Here is a 24,483-nt window from a genome sequence, read left to right as displayed (position 1 = left end):
TGCTCTTGGCCTACCATGAACCGTAGGTAACGCCGGTGGGCCGGCAGGACGGGGATGTGGAAATAGGCGTCCTGCAAGTCCAACGCTACCATCCAGTCTCCCGGGTCCAGGGCAGCCAGGACCTGAGCCAAAGTGAGCATCTTGAACTTCTCCGTCCGGAGGAAGCCGTTGATGTTCCGCAGATCCAAGATAGGGCGTAGGCCCCCTTTGCCCTTCTTGGGTACCAGAAAGTAGTGGGAGTAACAACCACGTCCTACTTCTGGTCCAGGAACGCGCTCGATGGCCCTCTTGGCCAAGAGGGCCGAAACCTCCTCTTGCAGAAGTTGCAAGTGATCCCCCGACACACAGTGGTATTGAGGTGGCATGGATGGAGGGGAAGACTCGAAGGGGAGGGAGAAACCCCTTCGGACAATTTGCAGCACCCACCTGTCCGAAGTGACTGTATGCCAGTGGGAGAGGTGATGGCGAACCCTGCCTCCCACAGGCGTCACATGGGCCTGAAAACTCGGACTAGGAAGGTTTTGAGGCGGGGGCTGCTGAGGGAGGTGTGGACTGGCCTCGCCGCTGGCCCCGACCACCGCCACGGCGGTTCCCACGTCCGCCACCGCGTTGCTGAACATTCTGCGGCGCGTGGCTGACGGTCCGTGGTGGGGCGCCCCTTCCGTGGCCACGAAAGGAGCGAAAGGCACCCGATTGCTGGCGTGGGGCCATAAGGCCCAAGGACTTGGCCGTGGCCCTGGAGTCCTTGAAATGTTCCAGCGCATGGTCTGCCTTGTCGCCGAAGAGGCGACGGCCATCAAACGGCATGTCCAGGAGGGTGGCCTGGACATCGGCCGAGAAGTTGGGGGACCTCAACTAGGCGTGGCGTCGAACCGCCACCGTCGTTGCCATCGCCCTGCCCAGTGAGTCCGTGGTATCCAGCCCACACCGGATAGAAAAACGTGCCGCATCTCGGCCGTCCGCAAGGGTTTGGCTGAGTTTAGCCCTGACCTCCTCAGGGCATTGTGGCAGCACCTCCGCAACCGTGTCCCACAGAGTGTGGGTGTAGCGGCCCAAGAGACAGTTGGTGTTCACAGACCGTAGCCCTAGGCTCACAGACGAGAAGACCTTCTTCCCGAACTGCTCATATCTCTTGTCGGGGCCGACGGGAATGCGGTTTGGGAGTTAGAGGCCTGGATGACCAGGCTCTCGGGGGTGGGATGGGTGGACAAAAAGCATGGGTCGCCCGGTGCCGGGCGGTAGCGTCTGGCCACGTTCCTGTCCACAGGGGGGCCTGTGGCGGGCTTGGACCAAGTGCCCAGCAGAACGTCACACAAGGCCTCATTGAACGGCAGGAGGGGCTCCGCGGAGCCGGACTGCTGTTTGAGGACCTCAGTGAGGAGATTAGTCCTCACGGCCGTGACGGGGAGCTGAAGGTTTAAGGCCTTAGCTGCCTTCGTCAACACTACGCTGTAAGCAGAACCCGCCTCCGAAGCCACAGTCGGGGGCAACGTAAATCCAGTGTCTGGCGAGGTGTCAATACCACTGGCCTCCCCAAGCTCATATGTCCAGTCCTGATGCGACTGGCAATCACGTGCCAGAGGGTCCTCGGACCCCTCCCATTGCTCCTCGTCACCTGGCTCCTGGAGACCAGGATTAACAGCCAGGGCCTCCTCGTGGAGATAGAAGTCTCCAAAGGCCGACGGAATCGGCGCCCAGCGGCGCCCTTCCGACTCCTGAGTAGGACCGTAGGAAACATTGGGGTCGGCAACCACATCGGCTGCCGGGGACGACACCTGAAGGGACGGCGCCGGCGAGGTCGTAAGGTCGACCGGCGAGGTCCCGGATCCGGAGCCGGATCCAGCGAGGTCGCGCGGCGCCGGGACCGAAGTCGCCAGCGGCGCCGGGCCCGAAGTACCCGACGTCGTCGGGGCCGAAGCGCCCGACCCGGAAGGACCTCCAGACGGAGCCGATCGGCCCGAAGGCGCTACGGGAACCGACTGAGGAGGGAGGGCCCTCATGGCCATGAGGTACCTCTCGACCTCCTCCTGCGACGCGCCGTGCCCAGGGACCCGAAGGTGTGGGGCAGGCGGCGACGCTTGCGACTCCCGCGGAGCCGCGTGGGCGGTGTCGCCCGAGTCCCCGGCCGCATCGAGCGAGCGTCGGGGCGGGTCGGAGGACCGATGGTGTCGTTCCGACCTCTCATGCCTCTTACCTGAGGACTTGGAACCAGACGATCGGTGTCCACTTCCGGAACGTCGATGACTCCGACCTCGCGACCTGTCCCTCGACCTCCCGTGTGACCGGGACCGGGACCTGGAGCGGCGCGGGGCCGAGTGCCTCAGCTCGAGACGCTTGCGGGACCGCTCCCGCCTAGCCTTCGACGTCAGAGCCCGGCAGTCGACGCAGGTTCGATCGTCGTGGTCGAGGCCTAAGCACTTCAGGCACCGGCGATGGGGGTCCGTGACCGACATGAGTCGGCCGCACTTCGAACAAGGCTTGAACCCGGGCATCCCTGGCACCGATAGTCGAGACAGTCGACTAAGAGAAGATCAAAAAGGATCAAAAAACTGTTCAGTCAAAAAGTGACTGGGGGTAGAGCTTCTTCCGGATCTGCGCTAGCTGGCGCGGAAAAAAGAAGAACTGACGTCAGCGCGCATGGGCGCCGTCTAAGTACTCCGACGACGTCATCCCGGCGCTCACGACGCCGACGACGGACGCGGAGCCGCAGACGACGCCTACCAGCGCGCAGGGGTATTGCTACGCAAAAGTTTCCGGATCCAGTCTGACGCCTGGGGATATTCTAAGGTAAGGAATCTATCACCAACGTGTCTCTTTCAGATTGAGCATTTTGAATTTGTCCCTCCAGATGAAGGTGTTGAGAGGGCACAAGTCTAAAATAGGACGAAGGCTTCTGCCCTTATTTGGAACCAGGAAGCAGCAGGAATAACAGCCACAACCGACTTTGGATACAAGAAAGACAGATGGCCATCTGCAGTCATCCCAGGAATGGTGGAAGGTGTGGGGGAGAGGCAATGAAGGGTAGATGTTTTGGAAGCCTGCGGAACGCTTGGAGCCAAAAGTTGGCTTGACAAAGACACAGGTGTAGAACCAATGGAGTCAGAGGATCCAACTGTTGTGGAGACCAAACCCACCCGCAGTAGCCCAGATGGAGAACCTCTAGGCTGTGTGGTGCCTGCAGACACGCCAGAGGAAGTCGGAAGGGATCTGAAGAGTCAGAGCATGGCCTTGCGAAACTCTTGGATCTGTCTCGGTGTCTTAGACAGCCCTCGAAACTATGGCTGTGCCAGAACAAATTTTGGGATGAGCTCTGATGTCGATCGACTTCAGAAACTAGATTGGGAGGCCATGACAACACCATTGCATCTTCAGGTGTACGAGAGTGGCAAGAAGGGGCAGAGTCTTGCTTGGACTTATGTTTTTTCTTCCATTCACCAAATATTTGGAGCATGGCAACGATCAACCTCAAGATTGACTTCGGGACTGGGAACAGGACTGAGCCCAACCTTTGGACCTACACTGGTCTCAGTGTGGAGTACTCCGAAGCATGACAAAGTATGGCCATTGGGTTCAACGCGCAGTCGCTGCATGTCTTAGAGCTGTGACTCGACCTCAGGCAAATCTGATGAGGGTCTGTCACAGACATTCGATTGCAACAGTCCTTACAAGGGTTAAACCCCGCTGTCTTGGGAAGTGAGCTGTCCCTTGAACACTGTAATTTTGAGGTAAACAGCTCTCGAAAGGGTAGATGGTTAGCTTAGGATCTATGTCTGGCATGGAAAGAAAGGAACAGACATCCGGCTGGGGGCAGCACCTGTACTGGCTAAGCATGTCATTTTCTGAGCAGAACGGCATCAGTGTGGAACTGCACGCCACAATCTACTGACACACAGATTCTGCTCAAACACTTCAGCAATAGGAAGTCTCTATGTGAATAATAACACATTTGATGAACAATGAGGCAAAGCTTTTGCCTAACTCTTACATAGAATGCACACTTGTTCTCAATGGCTGAGGTATGTCAGTGAAAATAAGCACCATCTTGTCCTCTACTATGACGTGTGCCACTCTCCTGGCCATCTAGAGAATGAAGTCCTGGTCCTTACACTCAAAAAACCACAGGTCATGGCGGAGTCCCAGGAGGAGGGGGCGGGGGCAACGTGCTGGTACCCTGTGCGCCATTCAAATTGTGAAAAAAGGAGAGGGATCTCGAGGAACCACAACAGTAGAGATCCAGTTCTCCTGGAACCACACAATGTCCAAGTCCTTGAAATCCTCTGATAGTCCTGCCACTTGTACATTGCTTCTCTGGAATATGATCTCAGAATTTTCAGCCTTTTCCTCCAGAAATCGCACCGTTTCAGTGAGATTGTGTTGTATTAGGTCTTGAGCCTGTGGTGGCAAAGCTTGTGAGTTGGATTCGAAGTGGACAACTTGTTCTGTGAGTTTTAGCTGATCCTCATACCAGGTTTAAGTTGATCGCTTTTGCAGCATTACAAGGACTCTCATATGTCATTCATAAATGTGGGATACTTGTAAAGTGCACTGTTACTCTACCCGAGTGTCCTGGCACTATAGACCGCTGGGGAACCCGTCCTGGTTTTCCCTGTGAGATGGTCCCTTTCTGGGTATCTCCAGGGTGAAGCCAGGCATCCCCGGCGTCTGTGGGGGGCAATTGTGGAGATGAGGTAAACTTAATGCCCAGAGTTGCCGAGTGTGTTCCCTGATTAGAGTAGGCACTGAGGAGAGAAATATCGAGTCCGTTTACCCTGGTCCAAGACCCTGCCAAGTCGGGAATTGAACCCTGGTCCCGGGCCGTTCTCAGCTTACAGGTCTGCCGCCTCTAACCAGTGAGCCACACCACTCCACAGGAGTGTGGCATCTCGTTGGCCGGCAAGGTGTCATTCATGTTAGCAAGAGGCTCCACTTGCCTTTCAGAGAGAAAAATCTAAGGATCAGTGGGAACCTGGCTTGCCCTAACAATGATGAATAAAGTGCAGATGTCAACAACAAATGAATGTCCAAGGCGCTAAGTGTAACAGAAGGTGTAAACTGGGGAATGTCAGGAGATATAAGGGAGTTGCAATCAATCTGCTTGCTAAGACTGCAGGACACCAGAAACCTAGCAGTAGGAACAGCTGTTCAGTCTCAGAGAAATACATTTGAGGTGCACAAATTATGGTCAGAGAGAAAATGCAACCAGAAAGAATAGCATCATCTGACACTATCCATGATGGGGGGGTAAGATCAGGGCATGGCAAGGGCAAACCACCCAACAGTAGCGGTGCAGCTATCCCGGACTGATGGGCCAGTGGCTGCATGAATGGCTCCTGCATCTCTGTTGGGGTAGGGTTCGTTGGCTACAGGATGGAGTTATGTACCAGAGAGGAAGACCCAGGAGGAGAGGTTGGCAGCGATTATAGTCCATGGGAAGAGGGGAATTGTTCCGCGGCTCAATATGTGGGAAGAGCGCACTAGGCCCAACAACTCACTTCAAGGAGCAGACATGTGGGGAAAATTGCACCACGCTTAGCCAATCTTCCTGATCAGGGACATGTTGTAGGTGTAGTTGGATACCCAGCCACCTCAAGAATGCAAGGGTTTCGAAGCTTAGATGGAGGACAGAGTGCAACAGGGGAATCAATATATGTAGCAGCAGCAGATGGAAAAGTAGTAGAGCAGAAAATTCTTCCACCCTCATTCCCCACCCCAACCCACCATAGGATCAATTTGCAGCCCCACCTCAGCAGCAAAATACTAGTCCAGTGCACAGCTAGGGACCGATCACTCACCCATGTGAGTTGCGCCATTCAATTCTCACTGTGGCAGTGAACTGGAGAAATGCAGTTGGAAAGCTTTTCAAATGTTTTTGGACTATCATGCCTTGCCCGTGTGCACCGCCAGGATGAGCAATGCGACCAGATAAGTTAGTCAGCAAAATGCATCCACCATGTTAGCTGGCGTAGTCACCAAACAACTTCCAATCAAAGTTGAACTAAAAATAAGGTAATGTGCCTGGTAACAGCACTCTGTCCTTCTCAGACTCCGTTGCAATTAAATCAGATAATTAAACGATAATAAAAAAATATGTGGGTGGCAGTTATATTGAAGAGATCTTACTGGCAGAAGATGATATGGCTCAATATAAAAGAAACCTAAACCATCATGGCTAGCTGTGAAAAGGGAACTGGTTCCAAAATAGTTGGCTTAGGTCCCTTTGAGTTGTTGCTGGTCTCAGGCCATTATCGAAACCAGACTGATTTCAGTATAACCCAGGCACTGCAAGATCAAAACCAGTAAAATGGCTTTCATTCCCATCTGAACTGAGGGGAAAAGATTAAACTGGCCAGTCTGGAAAGAAGATGGCATTTCCTAGTGAAAGATTTGGGTAATACGGTTTGATAAGTAATGCTTTTCCAAACTTCAAACCAAGTACATCTACCCAATATTGATTTTCAGTCAATTGTGCCATTGACAAATTGAGCCTAAACAATACAGCCCCAAATAGATCATTATGGGAAAGGGGGCATCTCACATCAATCACACAGTCCAAGTACTTTCTCAAATTAGATAGAACCCACAGTGTTATATACACTCTAAATGCTTGAAAATGGAATTTATTGAAATCTACCCTGTATGTATATGAGTACCTGTAGGCTCACCTGGGCTGTACTACTGACAAGATATATTGTACATACTGTGAAGATCTTATACCAGATACAGAGCCCTGAAGAAGCGGCAGCACATCATGAAACACATTTTGGCTCTCCTTAACTGTATTCCAGTATTACTAAAAAGCTTGGATATGTTCCTTATAGAATAGAACAAAATCATTCAAATGTGTTAATCATGAACTATGGCCTTATAGATTAGCTAGGGTACTGAGGTATTTAGCAATTACATTATTTTAACATGTTAAAAAACCTTTTTGTATACAATATTGAGTAAATAAAGAATCTGAACCAAAATCACATTGAAATTATCTGGTCATGTCTGGATATAGATATAGATATAGATATATATCTATATCTATATCTATATCTATATCTATATATATATATATATATATATCTATATCTATATATATCTATATCCAGACATGACCAGGCGGTCGCCAGTAGGTAGTTATAGTTAGGATTTTTTTCAAAGTTAAATCTCAAAATTCTATTTGGAATAACTTTGGCGCCGGTTGACGAATCTGCCTGAAAATTCTCAAAATGGCCTCGCGGCGCCCCGGTCCTTCCCTGAAAGTTTGGGGGGGATTTGTCAAGCGGGGGCTGAGATAAAAAGGGGGTCCCAAAACGTGTTTACCCCATGTTAATTTCCATAAGGCGGTCGACCTCACTTTTAGCCCGAACGGCTGAATGGATTTCCACCAAACTTGGCAAAATTGTAGGGAATGGTAGCCCGATGTGCCTTTGCTATGTCTCAAGATATGTGCTCCTGTGGATTATGAGTAATTTAGGTTCAGGGATCGCACCGGGCGCGCTACGCTACTTGCGCACGGAAAGCTGATTGGCTCTCGGGTGTCGGTAAACATTCCAAATGGTCCGGAGCGGCCGCCATCTTGTGTCTCGGTAGGATCGAGACACAAGAGGTGGGCAAAACAAAGGGGGATAAGACCATTAGGGGGCAGAGTAGACCCCCCTGACCCCATAGGTTTCATGTGGGGCTATAAAAGGGCCCCGCGGGGCCCAAAAAAAAAAAATTTAGATTTGCGCGCGGGGGGGGGTTGGGGGACGGGTGAGGGGGCGGTGTTTTTTGGGCGTTCGGTACCCGTACCGGGGAGAAAAGAGAATGGCAGAGTTTAAAAATGTAAGTCCTTTTATATAAATGAGAGGTAGTTCTGAAAAGAACAGGTTTTTTTTTCTTTTTGTTTTATGTTTTTTTATTGTTTTTTTGAATTTTTTTTACTTTTTATGGCTTTTCTGAACAGTTTTATATTTTTTTTGTATTTTCTTGGGGGGGGAAACAAAAAACAGGGAACTGTAAATGGCTCAACTGGAGCAAAAAAAATTCTGCAAAAAATTAGGGTTTTTTCGGGCACTTATGGTTATCCCCAGCACAGATGATAAGTTTAACACTTTGCTCACCATAGCAAATTAACTTACCATAATATTTGCACATGATTTTAAAATCGTTAAATTTGGGTTGTATGATAGGCATTGTCTCTGTTGCCTCTGAACCCGATGGAGTTGGTTCTTTTGATGTTGAGGGTCTAGATGATGATGGGGGTAGCTTACTGCAGAGGTCCCTTACCTCTGCAGCAGAATAGTTGATTGGGTGCCAACGGATCATGTGCCGAATTATGGTATGATTCCCGAAGAAATATTTTTTGTTAGGGTTCCCCCTGGACAGCTCAGCATCACAAATCAAACAAGTCACCTTCGCAGCGTTGACTTTTTTGAGGGGCATAACTGTTGATGAACACAAGATGTACATTTATTTTATCATTTACGTATTTTGCACATCAAGATAAATTTACTAATGCGATTTTGCACAATTTGCTATGTTGCACAGTATGAAAAGTGTCCATACCCTTGATTATAACAATGGGCTATTGAGATATGAATTGTTTACAATGCGTATTTTGCACTTATTGAGATTAATTGCACAGAATTTGTTCATGGTAATAACAGCAAGATTTTATGCTATTTATTTTCACGGAATTCTGATAGACGCTTATCTGAGTTTTCACGTTGTGATTTTTTATGATATGGGTATTTTACCAGTATTAGATCGCTTTAAGGGAAGCTGAGATGTATCACAAAAGTATGCCTTTTTAACAACATGTTTTTAACTGCCTGTATATTTTTTCTATGTCCATGCATCTTTACATCACGTGGTGTTATTCAAAATCAGTCACTGGCACTTTAAAAATGAGCGTGTATATGTGGGACGTTGTCATGTGAGCAAGGCTCCAAGGACCCGAAACGGCATTCGGCATACTCTGCGTTAAATAAATGATATGCACCTAACTGGTCCGTGTCCTGCTGATCTTTGGCGTCCTACCTGGCGTTGATGTGGATATTATATGTGTGTGTATATATATATATCTATCTATATCTATACTACTATTATAAAGAGAGAACTTGCAATCTTTGGCCAGGTAAACTCGGGAACCACAGCGCCAATCTACACACCCGATACATCTATGAAAATGTCAGGGTGTGTAGATGGACATAGGCTATATAAATTTTTTTAAAAAGTAAATTAAAAAAATTACGTTTCTACACAAAATAGTCCCCTGAAAGTAGCGCCGGCCGGGACCTAGTGCTGGCCGCAACCCGACGTGCATGATGACGACGAAGGAGGAGGGCGGTGCAGTGACGTGCGGCTGTGCAGTGAGGAGCGGCGGCAAAGGTAAGGAAAGGGAAAGGGAGACTGATGCAGGGGGAGGAAAGAAGGAGGCAGCAGTAAATGAAAATGTCGGGGCGGGAGGGGGCGCGAGTGATTCTGGGCGGGAGGGGGGCGCAAGTGAGTCGGGGCGGGAGGGGGGCATGAATCTCCTGTGTCCTAAGATGTAATAATATAGTGTTGAAATAGATATCCCAAGATAAGAACTCGCAGCACCTTCTGAATAAACTGTGAACCTATGAACAACAAGCACTGGCAAAGCCAATAGGTCTTGCCTATACAAGATCGATTGGCTTTGTAAATTTTTTTACTTTGCCATGCTGCACTGAAGCCACACTTTTGTACAATATGGCTAAACAAACATTGACTAAGTCTATAGATCTCACATAAGCAAGAGGTTGCCCACTTCCCTGTATTTTGAAAAAAAGGGCATATAGTGGATAGTTTGTGGGGAGGGAGGATTGTCGGAGTCAAAGTTGTACTTGCAGAGTAGAAAGTGAAGGAATTCAATCATCACTCTCTTAAAAAGAATAGGGATGTGAAACTCACTTTGGACCATAATCTTTTTAGAGGACTATTTCACCAGCAATAAAAAGTTTACTTCTCAAAATAAAAATTGCTCAAAATCCAAATTTTACAGGTAAATTATACTAATGGGTCTTTAAGGTCCTCACTAAGCGACTGTTGGGACAGCTAAGCATCTGGGTTGAGGAATAGAATTTTCTTTCCTCTGACCAAATGGGTTTCAAGCAGATCATTACCATTATAACAAACTCTGGCAAGGCAGGTTATGACCGCTATGTATTACATGGATTAAAATGCTGCTTTCACACAGTGAGCCAGGGCATTTATGTAACTAGTTGCGCAAGTTCTGTATAATGCATTCACAGCTCGGCCGACTGAGAAAATGCATACCTGCATACTTATGTTTGTTGTGTGCCTGAACAGGGCAAGGACAGTTCAAAGCAAGGAACGGTCACCCTCTTTTTGAACTTTCAGTTGATGCATGCCATGCAAAGCCTAGAGTACTCACTGCCTCATTTGTCTGTCACTAACAGGTGCTTGTACATTTTGTATGCAAATGACAATTTTTAATGACTGTATAACATTATGATTAAAGTATTACTGATGTTCATGAACCAGTACAATCAGGACTAACTTGCTACCAATAGCAGCGAGTTAGTATGAATATGCTACTTACCAGTATGCATCTGTTCTTGGCATGTAGGGCTGCTGACATTCATATCCGTGCATAGATCGCCGCCTAGTGTTGGGTCCGGATGATTGCACATTGTTGTCCTGGAAGAGTCTTCGAAGTATCACGAGAAAGGTGGCTCCTCCCCTGCGCGGCCATGACTCCGCGCAGCGGACGCGCTCAGCGGGCACGCCGTATTCACGCCGGAGTCAAGCCAGAGTCCAGCCCGTCTGCGCCCGTCCGCTCACAGGCCGGGCGCAGGGCCAGGAACTCTGCTAAAAACATCATACCCAGGAGTTATGATAGACAAGATCTGCATGCCCTACAAACAAAGGCCTGCTGTAACTTACATAAACTTGACCCCTCAGACTGGGCAGGCCCGGTGAGCTGCCAGACCTGCCACCGCACTTTTCTGTGGTCGCAAGTCTCGGCCTTCTCAACACCCCATAATAGCTTTAAGGCAGCCCTAATAAATGCTAGATCTGTGTCGAAGAATGCCCAGCATATTCAGGACCTATTAATAGACGACAATCTAGATTGCCTCTTTATCACGGAGACATGGCTCAAACCCTGGTGCACCCCGGATGTGGTACACGCCCTGCCTCCTGGATATGGTATACAAAGAGTAGATAGAGGGAATGAACAACGGGGTGGAGGAGTGGCAATTATATATAGGGACACCCTCAGCTGCTCGGTGATACAACTTCACGAGCTAAATGATGCAGAAGGGATGGGTTTTATTATCAAAATTAATGATAACTTCTCCTTCACTGGGGCATTGATCTACCGCCCACCAGGACCATGCACAGGCTTTCTGGGGAACATCGGAGAGGTGCTCAGCCCACTGATACTTAGGTATTCTAATTTTACCTTGATGGGTGATATAAACATCCATCTAGAGTCCACAACAGACGCATCTGCTGCCTCCTATCGGGAAACCATGGAGGTACTGGGCCTCACTATTCATGACACCCAAGCCACCCATGAGGCGGGTCATACGATAGACTGTATCGCCACTAATTTAGACACTTTGACAACCGACCCCCTTAGACCCCAAACTTGGACTGACCATATGCTGATCCCTTTTATGCTTCCCCTTGAGTCTAACGGAAAGAATGATTATGAGAATGAACGCAGTCAGGACAAAAGGGATGAGTGGAAAACGATATTGTCCCACCCAGAACTAATCACCATGGCCAGGAGCTGGCAGGACCTGCAAATCCCACTACTTTCAGAACATGGATGAATGAACTGAAAGGTACGGTTGGGCAAGTGAAAAATAGAACGAGGCGTGAAAGAAAGAAGACATCCGCACCCTGGTTCGATCGAGAACTCAAAAATAAACAAGGGGAGCTTAGAAGAGCTGAACGAAGCAGGCGGAAAAATTATTGTAGCGCAGAACGTAGCAAATATAAAACGATACAAAGTGCCTATCATGCGCTAATTAAACAGGCAAGAAAGAGGTATTTCTCATCGGCAATAGAAACAGCTAACAGCAAACATAAGGAAATATTTAAAATTGTGAACGGTTTTAATAAACCTAAATGTTTAGCGCAGGCTATTCCGCCCTCACAGACGCTCTGTGATAAGATCGCAGACTTTTTTGAGGGAAAAGTACAGGGTTTGACGAAGGACTTCGATGTCCCCATATTAGAGCCAAGAAAAGAGGGTGGCATAACGAGGCAAGGCGCTACCCAGCTGACAACCTTCCAACCAGTTAGTCTGGAGGAGACTAAAAGAGCAATTTTGGCTACAAAATCTGGATCCCCTTTTGACCCATGCCCAGTTAGACTCCTACACCTCATTGTGGATATAGCCAACCCAGTAATAAATGCCATTGTCAACACCTCACTGTCCACGGCCAATGTCCCCCCAGAGTGGAAACTGGCAGCGGTGAAACCACTGCAAAAAAGAACAACTCCCCGACCCCACTACACTGTCAAACCATGACCCATCTCACTACTTCCGGCTCTGTGCAAAATCACAGAGTCAACTGTAAACAAACAGCTTACACGCTTCTTGGAAGATAGTGAAGTATGGCACCCTAACCAAGCAGGTTTCAGGACCCAACATTCCACGGAATCGGCCCTCCTGTTCACCACAGAAACTATCCGCTCAGCTCTAGACCAAGGTAAGAAGGCCGTCCTGATTTTATTAGACCTATCGGCAGCCTTCGACACGGTCTCACACGTCATCCTAATAGACCGGCTAATAACATCTGGCGTTACAGGGACAGTACTAGAGTGGATAAAAACATTTTTAGGTGACAGGAGACAAGTGGTGACCCTGGGGGAGTTCTGTTCCAGTGAGAAATCACTGTTGACCGGAGTCCCTCAGGGTTCAAGCTTGAGCCCGACTCTGTTTAAAGTTTATACCGCACCTCTGATAAAGCTGATATCGTCATTTGGCATAGATGCTATAGCCTATGCCGACGATACACAACTGATCCTGGTAATGGATAAGGATAACCAGGTCTGGGAGGAAAAACTCCAAGGTTGCCTAACGGCCACTTTTGAATGGATGCGCCTAAATCACCTAAAATGCAACACAGGTAAAACTGAGATCATGCCAATAGGCCCAAAAAACGATTTCATCCCAAGACTATGGTGGCCAGAAAAGGCAGAAATACCGCCTCATACCACCAACTCGGCCCGCAATCTGGGGGTGTATTTCGACTCTGACCTGTCTTTTAGACAACAAGCGGCTAGAGTGGCAGGCATGTGCTTTGGGGTGATAAAGGGACTGAGAAATTTCTTTGATTTGTTGCCCTTTGAAGCAAGAAAAACAGTTACGGTTGCACTAGTAATATCGCGCATCGACTACTGTAACAGCCTCTACGCTGGTACAAATAAGGCAGTCACACATAAACTTCAGATGGTGCAACATGCAGCAGCAAGGCTGGTTCTGAAATGGCCGAAAAGATCATCAGCAACCAAAGCCCTCAATGCATTACACTGGTTGCCCATAATAAAAAGGGTTCTGTTTAAAGTACTACTAATTACCTTTAGAGCTGTTCATAACCTAGGCCCATTATACCCAAGGAAAAAATTTAGTAGATAATGTCCAACTAGAGCATTACGATCCTCAACTGCCAAACTGCTTACCGTCCCGGGTTTCAGACTTAAAACCCGAGGGGGCAAGTCCCTGGCGGTATTGGGTGCAAAAGCATGGAACACTCTCCCTCCATATCTGAGAATATTGGACAAGGAAACAGACTTTCGTAAACATCTAAAAACCTGGATTTTTAATCTCCAAGACACAATTGCCAGAAGCCTTGTGTAATCTTGGATTTGGTCAAGTAAGCATAGAGACAACCTAACATCTTGTGGTCCTTACTCGGGCACCTAGATGCTCCTTGGAGCGATTGTTGCGCGATACAAAATGGCATTTACATTTACATTTACTACAGTGCGCATGGGCATCCTCTCCATCCTCAGATTGTTTTTCGCCATTGTGGCAGAGATGGACTGTAGTACAGTAAGTGATGACCATGCTAAGAGTAATTCTGAGTACTGCAGCTGCTAAAGGCGCCGGGGAGGAGGGCGGGCGATATGAATGTCAGCAGCCCTACATGCCAAGAACAGATGCATACTGGTAAGTAGCATATTCGGTTCGAGGCATGTGGGCTGCTGAATTCATATCTGTGCATAGAATATATAGCAGTCCCTCTATTAGCGGAGGCTGCCTGTGCCAGCTGCAGCAGTCTGAAAAAGTGTTTTTAGGACAGCTGCCTGCTGTTTGGAGTGCACATCTACGCAGTAGTGTTTGGTAAATGTGTGTATGGTAGACCATGTGGCTGCTCTACAGATTTCCTCTAAAGGAATGTTTCCCAGGAAAGCCATGGATGCCCCCAACTTTCGTGTTGAGTGGGCTCTTGGGGGAATCGTTAATGTGCGCTTAGCCTTTTGATAGCAAATCCGTATGCACTTAACGATCCATCTGGCTATACCTGCTTTTGAAATGGGGTTGCTTTTGTGTTGTGGTGAAAAGGCAACAAACAGTTGTTTTGTCTTCCTGAAATCTTTTGTCCTATCTATGTAGTACATGAGAGCTCTTTTGACGTCTAGTGTGTGGAGCATTCTCTCTGCCACTGAATCTGGATTCTGGAAGAACACTGGCTGTTCTATAGTTTGCTTCATATGGAACTGTGAAACCACCTTAGGCAGAAACTTCGGGTTAGTGCGTAGTACCACCCTGTTGGAGTGAATCTGTATGAATGGCTCTTGGATAGTTAGTGCTTGAAGTTCACTAACTCGTCGTAGCGATGTGATTGCTATTAGGAAAGCCACTTTCCACGTTAAGAATTGTATCTCGCATGAGTGTAGAGGCTCAAAAGGTGGACCCATCAGTCTGGTAAGGACCACATTCAGGTTCCATACAGGTGCTGGTGGGTGTCTGGGAGGAATAACTCGTTTGAGTCCCTCCAGAAAAGCTTTGATGGCAGGCACTCTGAAAAGTGAGAGATGCTGCCTGTTTTGGAGATAAGCTGCTATTGCGGATAAATGTATACGTATGGAAGCGTAGGCCAGATTGCATTTGTATAGATGTAATAGATAACAGATGATGTTGTGGGTAGATGCATCTAGCGGATTAATGTCATTATTGGCACAATAAATGACGAATCGCTTCCATTTCGCCGCATAACATGCTCTAGTTGTGGGCCTCCTTGCCTCCTTTATGATATCCATACAGTCAGGAGGCAGGTTGAGGTAGCCAAATTCTAAGACCTCAGGAGCCAGATCACCAGGTTGAGCTGTTGCGGATCTGGATGCTGAATGTCGCCATGGTTCTGCGTCAAAAGTCTGGGTGTGAGTCGTAGCCTTTGATGCGGTACCACTAAGAGTTCTAGAAACGTGGTGTACCATAGTTGGCGTGCCCACGTTGGAGCAACCAGGATTAGAGTCATCGAGTGTTGCCTCAGTTTGCGTGCCACTAGCGGTATTAGCGGTGCTGGGGGAAAAGCGTACGCAAATATGCCTGACCAGTTCATCCATATCGCATTTCCCTGCGACTGTGGGTGTGGGTGTGGGAACCTGGCGGCAAAGCTTTGGCAGTTTGCGTTTTCCCTTGTGGCGAATAGGTCTATCTCTGGATGACCCCACTGCTGGAAGTACGGTTGGAGTACTGATGGATGTATCTCACAATCGTGCATCTGGTGGCTGTGCCTGCTGAGCAGGTCCGTCATCTGATTGTCCTTGCCTGGGAGGTGTTCTGCCATGAGGAAGATGTTTCTCTGAATGGCCCACTTCCCCATGCTCTGAGCCAGATGAGACAACTGTGGAGAGTGTGTACCTCCCTGCTTCTGTATGTAGTACATGGCAGTCATGTTGTCCGTCCGGATCAACACTACTTTGTTGCACAAATTCACTTTGAATGCTTTCATTGCCATGAAGATTGCCATCAGTTCCAGAAGGTTGATGTGCATCTTTTTCTGCTGTGTTGTCCATAGTCCCTGCACTGTTTAGTTGAGTACATGAGCTCCCCATCCCTGGAGAGATGCGTCCGTCGTCAGTATTATTTTTGGTACAGGCTCTTGGAACGGTCGGCCCCTGCAAAGGTTTTGTGGGTTCCACCAATGCAGAGAGCTGTATGCGCGACCGGTCACCAACACTAGGTCTTTTAATTGTACGCGAGCCTCATTCCACTGACGTGCTAAGCACTCCTGAAGCGGACGCATGTGTAGTCTCGCGTGCGGGACTATGAAGATGCAGGAGGCCATCATGCCTATCAACTGCATGAACACTCGTGCTGGAAGCCAGTGTTGTGATTTGAATTTCTATATCAGCAATTGCATGCTGTTGATCCTCACTGAATTTGGCTGTGCTTTGGCTGCCAGGGTGTCTATTGTCGCGCCCAAGTACTGCCGTACGTGGGCGGGCTGAAGGTGGGACTTTGGATAATTCAGTGAAAACCCCAGATTGTCAAGAAGGTGAATGGTGTGAGACATGTGGGTGGCACATTGCTGGGCCGACTTTGCTTGGATAAGCCAGTCGTCCAGATAAGGGTATATGTGAACGTTCTGTCTCCGTAGGTGTGCAGCCACTGTCGCTAGGCACTTGGTAAACACCCTGGGTGCTGTTGTCACTCCGAAAGGGAGGAATTTGAACTGATAATACTGATCCTGAATGGTAAATCTGAGATATTTTCTGTGTGACGGGTGTACCGGTATATGGAAATATGCATCCTTTAGATCTAGTGTTGCGAGGAAATCTCCCTGAGTAACGGTAGAACCTGCTGTAATGTGAGCATGTGAAAATGTTCTGACAAGATGTATTGGTTTAAGGGCCTGAGGTCCAGTATGGGTCTGAGGGACCCATCCTTTTTTGGGATCAAGAAGTACAGAGAGTACACCCCTGTACCTCTTTGTTCTACAGGCACGAGCTCTATTGCTCCTTTTTGCAGCATGCTGACTACCTCTTGCTGTAATAACTGTATATGCTCTGCGGACATAGGACGGTGTCTTGGGGGTATGTTGGGTGGAGTGGATGTTAACTCCAGACAATAACCGTACTGGATAAGCTGCCTCACCCACCTGACTGTAGTGATGGATTTCCAGACCGGCAGGAACTGTTGTAGTCTCCCCCCGACCAGTGTTATATGGTCGGGGGGTAGTGACAAGACTTCACTGTTTGCTAGTGGCAGAGGATCAGGAGTTGTTGTTTCCACGACCTCTGCCCTTGGTGGTGTTTCCACGATAGCCACCCCTATTGTTCTTGTAGTAGGTGGTCTGCGTGCCTCCTTTACTGTATTGTGTCTGCTGGGACACCTGGCCTCTGGAAGCTCATCTATTGTTGGAGCGACGAAAAGAACCACCCATGAACGTCTGCGACTGTGGAGCCCCCATAGACTTTGCAGTCTGTGTCCTTTTTAATTTTTTCTAAGGTGGTGTCCACTTCAGAGCCAAATAAGTAATCAGGGTTAACTGGCTGATTGAGTATGGTGGTTTGTATCTCAGGCTTGAAGCCGGAGATTCTCAGCCAGGCGTGTCTTCGTAACATAACGCTTGTATTAATAGCCCTGGCTGCTGTGTCTGCTGCGTCTAGCGCACACTTAATAGATGCGTTGGATATAAGTTTCCCTTCTGGTATTAGCATTTCCGCTGCCTCCTTGTACTCATCTGGCAAGTGTTGTAACAGGGTCTCAAGTGTATCATAATGAGCCCTGTCGTATCTGGCTAAGAGTGCCTGTGTGTTGGAGATTCGCCAGACATTGGCCGCTTGAGCTGCCACCCTTTTCCCTGAGGCTTCTAGCACTTTAGATTCCTTGTCAGGGGGAGGAGCATCACCCGTGGTTTGCGAGTTCGCTTTTTTACGAGCATTTGAAACTAGAGTCCAATGGCAACTGTCCCCTGATATATGTAGGGTCCACAGGTGCCGGTTTGTAGTTTTTTTCAATCCTGGGGTTCACCACTCTTGCCCTTGTGGTCTCCTTAAAGATGTCTCCAGCGTGTTTCAGGACACCTTTCAGCATGGGTAGAGTCTTGACAGTTCTTTCTGAGGTTGAGAAGGTGTCAAATAAAAAGTCCTCTTCTATAGGGTCAGCATGAAGTTGGACATCGTGATTTTTTTCTGCCCTCTCAATAAGTGCGTTAAACGCAGCCTTGTCTTCTGTAGGTGATGTTTTAACAGCATAGATATGACGGTCAGGGGCATTGTGTGGCTCCCCTGGGTCAACAGTGTCTGTCCAGGGTTCAGTGTGGTCTTCTGGATCAGTGTCTACAGGATAACTGTAATCCTCATTGTCATCATCCCCTACATCCACATCTGAATGTGTGGGTGAAAAAGAAGCAGGTTATTGTCCATATTTTTGTAGAGGTTCAAAAAGAAGAGGTGATGTTGCAGAATCCCTTTTTTTCTTTAATGGAATTTTATACGACTCCATAGGCTGTTCTGGGACGATCTTACGCTTGTAAACGGAAAGTCTACCAGTCTCAGCGTCTATGAATTGCCTCGACTGATCTTCCTGCAGAGGCTGTCTATGCTTTGTGGCCTCTTCAGTAGTTGTAGGCTTTTGCCCCATGGACACCTTCTTGGCTGCTTCAATGCCCGTCTTTGGGGCGAACGCCTTAGGTGTGACTGGCGGCGGCAGTATAAACTTGATCGAAGTCTTACTGACTGTCTTTGGGGGTGGAGTGGCCTTCGGTCCAACAGCTATAGCTTTCTGTTTAATGCGCTGCAGCGAGTCCGACACCTGCTTTGAAACATAGGCGGATGGTTGTGTCAACTCGACGGGGTCCTTGGAGCCACTGTTTGGTTTGGGCTCGAGGTCTCTGCTGATATTTGCTTTGTCGAGTCGACGCTTAGGATCGATAACGTTCTGTGTTTTGAGTCCTTTGTTTGTGTCTACGGTCTTCGGCACCAACTTCTTCGGGTCGATGTCCTTGACCTTTTTCTTCGGTGCCCCGGCCTTCGGCTCGGCACCCTTTAGCGACCTCTCCGGGTCGATAGCACTCTTTTGTTTAGTCGGAGCCGATGGTTCAGAAGCCTTCGATCCGATCAAAGTAAGTTGTACTTTCGGTTTCGATTTTGTTTCCGGTGCTTTCGGTTTGTGGTCACAGATGTTTGTTTCGATTTCGATCGATCAACCGATGGTTATTTTAAATTGTCCGTAGCCAGGCTTTGTAGCGAGGCTGTCGAACTATGCGCTTGATCTTGGGTAAGGCCTTGTGGCGATCCCTCGACCTGAGCCTTATAGAGTGTTTTAGTCTCTGCCCCCATACCAACGGTTGGGCCTAGCTCCTCGCTTGAGCTATCTTCTACGGCCCCAAAGGCCTCATCGTCGTCTCCTACCTCGTCGTCGACGTCTTCATTTTCGACCATCTCCTCATCCTCTGCGTCATAACTGGAGTCAATCTCCGATGCAGGATCTCACTGGTTCCCTTGAACCTCCTGCTCGACCCCCTCATCTTCCTCAGCATCGAAGATGTTCACCGGGTCAGGCGCTGTCTGCTGGGCTTCCTTCCGCGCCGCACGTCGAAGGCGTAGTGTTTTCTTGGACCGGAACCGAGAACAAGCCATACAGCTGGCTTCATTGTGATCCGGAGACAGGCACTTGTTGCACACCGGGTGGACACCGATGTGAGGATACTTGGAGTTGCAAACGGGACATCTCTTGAATGGGCTCCGTTCCATCATCGATTGTCGATAAGGCCTCTGGCGTCGACCGGGCCTTTGGTGATAAATAGCCACGCGGCTCTTCTTGACGTTCGGCTCGAGAATTGAGCTGGAACGAGTACTCGGCACCGATCGCAAAGACAATACCAACAATACCTAGAGGCCTTTTGGCCAAATATAAGGTTTTCTATCGATTCCGAACTTGAGTTAACAAATACACATCCGAACTCAATGGCGGAAAAAACAATCTGAGGATGGAGAGGGTGCCCATGCACACTGTAGTCCAGGGGAGGAGCCACCTATCTCGTGATACTTCAAAGACTCTTCCAGGATAACAATGTGCAATCATCCGGACCCAACACTAGGCAGCGATCTATGCACAGATATGAATTCAGCAGCCCACATGCCTCAAACTTTATGGTTTCAGCTGGTGATACCCAATTTCTGCAAATATCTGGAGTCCTAGCTTCCGGTCACTTATCAGTTATGATACGGAGGCCATGTTCAATTCTAAGATTACCTGTCTGCACAAGCAGCAAGTCAAAGATGAAAGGTTTGCAGAACTGCGACTGCTCAATCTCATACACTACAAAGAAGGTGCTCTTTAACCCCCTGGGCGTGGCCGCGATTCTGCGCGGCACTTCTGAAGAGTGGGCGGATTCATGACCCCAGCCGTCATCAGCACACGAGCACCGTGATGCATGACGGCTGGGGGCAGTCCTCAGCATAGAAGGGGTTAAACCTTGTGTTTAAGGCTGTGAAGGCAAAGCCATACCTGCTAGTCCGGTATGGACAAAAAACATGCAGAGCTTGCTGTCATGCAGGCTTTATTCCGGTTATGGAAGATCAGAATATCTCACCACATCAATAGTGCTTCGGAGTTTGGTCTGGCTTTAATAGTGCACTGCTAGAATAGAATTGTGTTCAGTTATGTAGTGGGAATCACAAGAGAGTCAACACTCCCTATTCCTAGTTATCGGGTTTTAAACTTAGTTGGAGGCTTCACAGGGAACGCAGTGGCTTATTGAAGTTTTGCAGTTTATTGGAAACCCAGTATAACATGGAAGTTCTTTTAGAGCTAGGGAGGTTGAGGTGCAGCCTAACAAACAAGCACTGGGTTGCCGATAGGTCTCGCAGTAGGAAAGTTGGAGCTATTTGTTTTGTAAATGACAAAGCCCTTTATGTTTTTTAAATGAAAACAAAAATAAAAGGCATTGTTATTTGCAATTGTAATAGCTCCAACTTTCCTACTGCGAGACCTATTGGCAACGGAGAGAACAACACGAGTGGTGGGTGGAAACCACGAGGGAGACGCAGGCACGGAGACAAAGTTAAATAATGCGTCACCAACACGACACACGAAAGAAAGAGAAAAGGAACGACGGAACAGTGGGATAGGAAACATTACCTATGAAAAAGGGAGACACAAAGGAAAATAATGGAATGTAAGGAAAAAGAAGCAAAAATATACGTGAGAAAAAAAGAATTGAAAGGAAAAAAATAAAGACAAGTACGGGAAATGCAAGGGGGGGGGGTGGGTTGGGTTGACAAGGGAGAGAACAACACGAGTGGTGGGGGAAAACCACGAGGGAGACGCACGCACAGAGACAAACTGAAAAAGGTGCAGCTTCTTTTGTCCACAAAGCCATGGCAATGACTAATTCTGACAAACATACCCATGCATACAATACGAAGTGAGCACACTCCAGGTGCACCTTTAACCTCTCACTATTTACTTTAGTTTTAAATGAACTTAATAAAAATAAATGTTAGTTCAATAATGGTGTTGTAGCATTACAAAAACAAACTGCTTCGAAGCCATAGAAGTTAACTAGTAAAATCTGGCACTATTTTATCCACTTTTTTGTGAAATGTTATCTGGTTTTGGAGTTTGGCTATAGACAGCTTTCGTTTTCAGTTGCTATAGATTTGTGCATTGTGTACCCATTGTGTTGTTAGTAAACCTTGCTACATTTTCTGCTTATAATATTTAATAATGGGATATCGGTACCTCCATGTATCTACTTAAAACAGACACATGTGAATTGCCAAAGCATGGTTTATACATACTTAAATGTCTGGATGTCAGTCCTCCTGCATTTTAAACCCACTCAAACAAATGTACATTAATGTGCTATTTCTTGCACCATAATGACATCTTTTCCAGCCAATGTTTGCTTCTACCACCCTCTAAAGCTCACAGCATCCTGACCACTAGCAGCTTCGTGGTTAGTGGGGTAGCTGGGATTCTCATTGGTTTAAAGGGATTAAAAGTCAAACTACAAATGGCGGCAAGGAAAAAAGTAATCAAAGCTGGCTCCTTACTTCCACGCAGGTTTTTGGGCTTCAAGCAGTCCCATCTCTTGTTTTCGCTAGTTTGCAATAAAATAATCTTTACAGTTTTTGTATGAATCGCAACATTCATGCAGCAGCACTTTGTTGTCGACCCAGAGGTGTAAAAAGCTGTGGAAACAACCTTGAATGTGTACTTTGTTTTAGATGTGAATTTCGGCGTACAATGAGAGCTTGGCTAATAATCAAGGGCTGAGAATGTGCTCTCCTGACCCCACCACACCCAGGCCACCAACCCTGACATAACAGATTCTAAGTGTCCCCTCAATGGAAGTACATCAGCTGTAAACCTTACATGAGGTGCAATGGTTTAATATGCATTGGAATTCAAAGAGTAAAGCGACCCAGGAGCACAAACATAACGCACAATGTGCAGCAAAGAGCTCTATACATTGAAGGAGAGGGACATGCTGTGTGGATGGACCTGCCTCCCCTTTGCTATTCATACCGTATCTGCGTGGAATGATCCTGTAGGTCAGTTCTCACGTTAGCTGGGGAGTGCTTTTTCAAGTCTCCTGGTGCAAGGAGCGCGGCTCGGGTGCAGGCAGCAGGCCTTTCTCCTGAGGGGGAAGAAGGAGGCAGCTCGAGCCACGGAGAAAGTGGGCGGGGGTCCAGAACATCAAGCATGGCATGCTGCTGCCTAAGAAAGTTTAATTTTCAATAAAGAAATGGTTTGGGGAGCCACAGTAGAAGAAAGGCACGCAGGCGTGATTCTTCCAAATGAAATGCTACGTGCCAGGGGAGTGGGGGGCAGAGATGAGACAGAGACAAGAACAGGGGGAGAAGAAAAAGAATCATAAACAAGTTAGTGTGTGTGGGGGTAGGGCTGAAGCGAGAGACACTCGGAGAGAGAAAGACAGGCATAGACAGAGAAGGACCAAGAGTAAATAGAATCAAAGACAGCTAGAGATTAGATGTTGCAAAGAAAGAGAGAAATTAATGAAGGTTCGAACGAAAAAGCACCAAAGTAGTGAAAAACAACACGTACCTGATAATGCCGGGAAACAAAGTACGGCCGGCCTGCGGCCGGCCATGAATAATTAGGGGAGGAGAAGCCCTTTGATGTGCTGTGCGGCCGGGAATGCACGTGCATGTTTAATCACGTGGTTCACGTGAACTACATGAAAAACGCGGGGCTGAAAGCCCTTGGTTTGACGATGATTTTCGCCACTTGAATTCTCGCACCGCTCGATGCGCTTGCGCGCATCGATAGGTCGCGAGACCTAAAAACTACATTTAACATGAAAATGTATTTGCTTTGATTTGAGAATGGGAAGGGGGTCAAAGAATAGCATTACTTCATCAATGTATACCTCATTTTGCCACCCCAAAAGTATCTTGTTAGCTTGGTGGACCAACTTCTTTGAACATTTCTCTGACCTAGATTCATGCATCTAAATTTACATGTATGAAAGCAAAGTGTGTATACTATTGATATGCCAATGCTTGTTCTCCAATGAGAAAAGTGGCCTGCCAGCGCTATCTTGGGTTAGCCTTCTTAAATGCAAAGTAGAACTGGTGTTTTTTTGAATGGTGACAAACATTTGAATCGTGTTTCTAAATTTGTGAAAAAACCTTTGCACTTTTTGAAGGTCAAATATGTACACAGAGAAACTCTCGTCTTTTTGTCACATCCTAATAATTGTAACTTCATTGTTATTTGATCTATGACAAATGATTGTTCTCACTTGGTGGCTGTAAGATTATTTTATAGCCAGCGGAATGGCTTACTTAGATAAAAGGATACCACTGGGAAAAAGGATTGGCAAAGCAAACAGGTCTGGCGTTAATGTGAATTGCATGTTATGCTGTTAATATTTGTCAAGTGCACGTGGCTGCGCTTCATGGAGCAACAACATAATCCATTTCAGACATCTGAAATACGGTCCACCTCGTCACTGACTAAAAAGCAGGATTCTCAGTTTAAGAAAAAAATGTAAAGGAAGATGGATACAATCTAGCTGCATAGCTATGTTAGGACTACCACTGTAGTGGATGGCACAACAGATGTTGCAGTCCACTAGAGGCATTTAACTTCCAGGCCCTAGGTACACCTTGTACCATATACCAGGGACCTATAGGTAAATTTAACCCCTTGACTGCTGGCCCGTTTCCACCCCTGTGCTGTAAACAAATGAACAGGGGCGGGCCATGACGAACCCCAGCCGTCATCAGCACACGAGCACCGTAGTGCATGACGGCTGGGGTTCATCATCAGCATGCAAGGGGTTAATGTAACAATTATTATTATTATTATTTATTATTTAAGAAGCTTATAAAGCGCGCAGCTACCCCCAGAAGGGGGGGTCCCGGCGCTGTGAAATACAGGTCATTCAAGAGGTGGAAATACCAGGTGCATACCCATCATAACCCGGAACTACCGAGAGCCTCAAAGGATAAATAATCTTAAAGATTAGTAAAACAGCCAGGTCTTGAGTTACCGTCGGAATACTTGCTCTGACTCAA

The 24,483-nt window shown here is 47.7% G+C and overlaps 1 protein-coding gene across 11 annotated transcripts in view; it reads right to left on the bottom strand.

Moving 5' to 3' along the window:
* Positions 1–24,483, bottom strand: part of FRYL (FRY like transcription coactivator) — a 2,483,143-nt gene that overhangs the window by 1,540,306 nt on the left and 918,354 nt on the right. The gene's annotated exons all lie outside the window — the stretch shown is intronic.

Source organism: Lissotriton vulgaris, chromosome 3_1 (assembly GCF_964263255.1).
Source record: "Lissotriton vulgaris chromosome 3_1, aLisVul1.2, whole genome shotgun sequence".
In the NCBI taxonomy this organism is placed as follows: domain Eukaryota; kingdom Metazoa; phylum Chordata; class Amphibia; order Caudata; family Salamandridae; genus Lissotriton; species Lissotriton vulgaris.
This window is presented reverse-complemented; position numbering and strand designations above follow the sequence as displayed.